Source organism: Mus caroli, unplaced genomic scaffold, assembly GCF_978045245.1.
Source record: "Mus caroli unplaced genomic scaffold, Mus_caroli_1 scaffold_4, whole genome shotgun sequence".
Classification (NCBI taxonomy): Eukaryota; Metazoa; Chordata; class Mammalia; order Rodentia; family Muridae; genus Mus; species Mus caroli.
In genome coordinates, this window is record NW_028227259.1 from 113532528 (window position 1) to 113537785 (window position 5258).

A 5258-nucleotide genomic window follows, 5' to 3' on the forward strand; every position below is an offset into this window, starting at 1 on the left:
ATAAGACACAAGGAAGATGATTTTCTCTTGAAAAAAGTTTGCTCACTTGTGACACAAAATGTATTGCTTTAAATTTAAAATAATTTCTGAAGCTATAAACTAGATACGCAATGTTTAGTCAGCTATTAGTTTGAGCGGGAAAACATGTAAATAATTCTATGGTAACTCCTTAAACCTTATCGACCTGTGACATCAACTATAGTTTTAAATTTACTATGAACTTACAGAATTTTTGAAAAACCATGTAATCAAATATCCAACTAGAATGATTTTACAGTTTTCTCAACCAGAGGCTGGGTGTGACGTAGAAAATTTAGTGGGTATGTGAACTCCCAACTGGGCTCAAAGACTGGGCACTCTGGTGGGGGCACAAACCCTTGAGCATAGCCCTGCCCCTATTCCACTCTTGCCATGGTACACAAGCAGAAAAAGGCTGGCTGAGGGCTACCAAGTCCTCTCATGTCTCCTCACCAAGGCCACAGAGCATCTTCTTAGGAGAGAACTATTCCTCACAGAAGACCCAGAAGCACTTCTTCAGGTCACTTGTTATTGTTTCCTTTAGGGCTTTCCCTCTCAAGGATAGGATGCTTCCAGAAGTTAACACTCTGCTAAGTCAGTCCTCCACCACAGAAAACAAAATCCTACTGCTTCCAGGTGTAGTCCAGTCTTCTTTTCTTCATCCCTTCCATGACAGCTGGATGTGTGCCTTTTTTTCTCAGCTTGTCAAAGTTCTGAATTCTCTGTCCACCTGGGTCCATGACCCCTGAAGGACCATGATCTGTCCTCTAGGAGAGGTAGAGGAAAAGCTATCCAACAACGTGGAACACTCTTTTCTGGCATGCAGAGGAATGTGTAATGACTCAGAGAGCAGAGGCACTGCTTCTGAATAACAGTTGCCTTGAAACTTGGTGCTGGCTCTGGCTTTACTGATACCAAAAGGTGGAAGAAAATGGCAGACTCAATGGAGTCAACTCCCTGGCCTGTAATCAACGATCACCTGGCTGTCCTTTGCCATTCTCAGGAGCTTCTGGAGTATTATCAAAAGAAGGTGGCTAACTGTGAGGTAGAGAATGAAGACCTGCTGAAGAAGTTAGAGCTCTAGAGAGAAGCTTGGGAAGAGCAGCATAAACTCAAGTGGAACTTGCAGCAGAGGGTGGAAGAGATTGCTGAATAGAAGAAAGCCCTAAGTGATATGCAGGTCTGCTTCTTCCTGGAAAGGGAACATGTTTTAAGACTCTACTCAGAAAATGACCAACTAAGAATCAGAGAACTGGAAGACAAGAAAAAGATTCAGAATATGTAAGCTCTTGTGGTACCAGACTCCAGGGAAATGACCTATTTTCATTAGGAACCTCCTCACAAAGTCAGCATACTCCAGATGACTATCCAGCCTCCAAAGCAGATCCTGGAGTAAGCAAAAGATGAGTAAGGATAAAGGACAGGGAAGATATTTCTGAGCACTACCAGAAGGACACAGAGACACTCTTCCTGCAGGTGGAAGCACTTCAGGCCCAGCTGGGAGAGTAGACAAAGTTTTCTAGTGATCAAGTTGAATTACTCATGGAGGACAGACAGATCCAAATTGAAGAGATCTAAGTTCAGCACCAGAGAAATCAAGAGAAAATCAAGGAGCTGACTAAGAATCTCCATCAAACCCAAAGACTGCTCTACCAGAGTACCAAAGACTTTCTATAACTAAAACTTGAAAACCAAAATAAAGAGAAGGTATTTTTTGCTTGAGAAAGATCACCTGATGTCAAAGATTAAACAGTATAAAGTACTTTGCAAGAATAAAGAAGATAAACTTGGAAAAATTGTTCCCATTTTTTATGAAAGTCATCATTCTCAAAATGAATATATTAAGTCTCCTAAGGATAAGCTAAGATAAGAGAAAAAGCTGTCCAACATATACCAAGAACAGCGAATCTCCCTAGAAGAGGAACTTCCTCTTCTTCAGGAGGAAGGAGTGAGGATAGAGATCTTCACGAATCACTCCAACAAGATGGGCAAGTGCTCACAGATAATGACAAAACACTATCAGGTCTTGGAGTATTGAAGAATCCTGGACGTAGAAGATTTCAAGATAGACATTATGGTTTGCTGACAGAAGTTGAAAGACCTGGGACAAATGTTCTATAAAGAAACCATGAACACCCAGGGAAATCTGTACCTGACCATGCTATGTGAAGTCCAGATAGCAATAGAAGAACTCATAAGATACAAGGATAACTGAAGAACCTCAACTCTAAAGTGTTTGGTCTGCAGAATGAGCTTAGGCTGTGTTGATGTCTCCTTTCAGGGTTGGCTTCCGGAAATCTGAGGCAAAGTCACCTCTTCCCAGAAAGTAGGCATGGAGTTTTCCAGAGTAGTGACATCAATTTCATTAATGATGGTGTTAAGGGCATGATAGCTCACACCTGTAATCCCAGCACTTGGGAATCTGAGGCAGTAGGACTGCCACAAATTCATGGTAGAGGCAGGTGGATCTCTGTGATTCATGGCCACCCTGGTCTTCAATAGTGACTTCTAGACCATCCAAGGCTACTTAATGAGACCCTGTCTCCCACAAAGCAAAAATAAAACATCAAAACTGAGAGGAAAGAAGAAAAACAGTGGCAAATCTGGCATTGGGAAAGCTGCCCTGACAGACTTCCATCTCACTGTTCCATTAGCCTTGCTGGCGCATTGGAACTGTAGCCTGAGTTACTTGGAGACTTTCCAACTTTTCTTCTATATATTGACAGGCATTTCTGTCTTTAAAAGTCAATGATGAGAAGTTGCTTATCTGGAGAAGTGCTTCTCAAGCAAACATAAAGGCCTGGGTTCTATCGATAATAACCCCTAAAGTCAGGTTTGGTGTCTCACCTGTAATCAGCACTGGAGAGAGGCATATGTATGGGAGTCTGAAGTTCACATTTACCCTTGGCTATATAGTGAGTTCCAGGCTAGCCTGGTCTACATAAAGCCATGTCTAAAAATGAAAATAAGAAAAAAACAAGAAGATAAATACTCAGGGAGAGATGTTTTGCTGAGCTTGGCTAAGTGTCAGCAGAAGAATGTGTTTCCTGGAGGACTAAAGTCATTCACTGAAGTGCATTCCTACTCAGCAATTACATACACATGGGCAGATTCACAGCCTTAGCTGTGTTCCAAGTGACTTATCACTATGGGGCAGCACAGCAATTGCTCTTAAGTAAAATTGGTCATCAAGAAAAGTGTGGTACTTTACCTACAGTAGGCAAAACCAAAACGATAATTTATGTGATAAAGTTTGACATTTTATAAATATTTATAAATTATTAAAATTAAATATTTCAGTGAAAAGTGAAGTTAAAAACAAAAACAAATAAACAAAACGAAAGAAAGAAAGAAAGAAAGAAAGAAAGAAAGAAAATAAGAAAGAAAGAAAGAAAGAAAGAAAGAAAGAAAGAAAGAAAGAAAGAAAGAAAGAAAGAAAGAAAGAAAGAAAGAAAGAAAGAAAAGAAAGGAAGGAAGGAAGAAGTAAAGGAAGGAAGGAAGAAGGAAAGAAAGAAAATGCTGTCTGTCTTCATTGTCTGGTTTTGGCTTCTTTGTCAAAATCAAGTGACCATAGTTGGGTGGGTTTATTAATGAGTCTTCAGTTCTATTCAACTGATCTATCTCCCTGTCTCTGTACCACTACCATGCAGTTTTCTTTGTTTGTTTTATCACTTTTGTTCTATAGTACAGTTTGAGTTCAGGAATGGTGATTCCCCCAGAACTTCTTTTATTGTTGAGTATGGTTTTTGGTATCTTGGATTTTTCTTATTCCATATGAATGTGAGAACTGCTCTTTCTCTCTGAAAAATTGAGTTAGAATTTTCATTGGTATTGCATTGAATCTGTAGATGGCCATTTTTTCCTATTTTTATTAGGTGTTTTCTTCATTTACATTTCAAATGCTATCCCCTTTCCTAGTTTCCTCTCCGAAAATCCCCTATAGCCACCAATCTGCCCCTGGTCCCAACCTACCCACTCCCACTTTCTGGGCCTGGCATTCCCCTATTCTGAGGCATAGAATCTTCTCAAGACCAAGGGCCTCTCCTCCCATTGATGGGCGACTAGGCCATCCTCTGCTACATATGCAGATAGAGATAAGTGTTCAGGGGGTAATGGTTAGTTCCTATTGTTGTTCCTACTGTAGGGCTGTAGACCCCTTCAGCTCCTTGGGTACTTTCTCTAGCTCCTTCATTGGGGAATATGTGTTCCACCCAATAGATGACTGTCAGAATCCACTTCTGTATTTGCTAGGCACTGGCATAGCCTCACAGGAGACAGTTATATAAGGGTTCTTTCAGCAAAATCTTTTTGGTATATGCAGTAGTGTCTGGTTTTGGTGGTTTTCATGGGATGGGTCCCAGGGTGGGGCAGTCTCTGGATGGTCCTTCCTTCAGTCTCAGCTCCAAACTTTGTCTCTGTAATTCCTTTTATGTGTATTTTGTCACCCCTTCTTCTTTTTTATTTTTTTATACACTTTAAGAAACTGTGATCTTTCTTCTTGAGTTTCATGTGTTTTGCAAATTGTATCTTAGGTATTCTAAGTTTCTGGGCTAATATCCACTTATCAGTGAGTGCATATCATGTGAGTTCTTTTGTGATTGGGTTACCTCACTCAGGATGATAGCCTCCAGATCCATCCATTTGCCTAACAATTTTATAAATTCATTGTTTTTAATGAGTAGTACTCCATTGTGTAAATGTACCACATTTTCTGTATCCATTACTCTGTTGAGGGACATCTGGTTTCTTTCCTGCTTCTGGCTATTATAGATAATGCTGCTATGAACATAGTGGATCATGTGTCCTTATTGCAAGCTATAACATCTTCTGCATATATGCCCAGGAGAGGAATTGCTGGATTTTCCATTAGTACTATGTCCAATTTTCTGAGGAACTGCCAAATTGATTTCCGGAGTGTTTGTACCAGTTTGAAATCCCATTAACAATGGAGGAGTGTTCCTCTTTCTCCACATCTTCACCAGCAAATGCTGTCACCTGAATTTTTGATCTTAGCCATTCTGACTGGTGTGAGGAGCAATCTCAGGGTTGTTTTGATTTCCATTTCTATGATGATTAAGGATGTTGAACATTTTTCAGGTGCTTTTCAGCCATTCAGTATTCTTCAGTTAAGAATTCTTTGTTTAGCTCTGTATCCCATTTTTTAATGGGGTCATTGGATTTTCTGGAGTCCAGCTTCTTGAGTTCTTCATATAGTTTGGATATTAGTCCCCTTTCAGATT

At 40.1% G+C, this 5258-nt stretch overlaps 1 pseudogene; it reads left to right on the plus strand.

Annotated features, from left to right (window-relative positions):
* Window positions 1–789: 789 nt before the first annotated feature.
* On the plus strand, window positions 790–2286 carry LOC110287990 (coiled-coil domain-containing protein 77 pseudogene; annotated as a pseudogene).
* Window positions 2287–5258: the final 2972 nt, after the last annotated feature.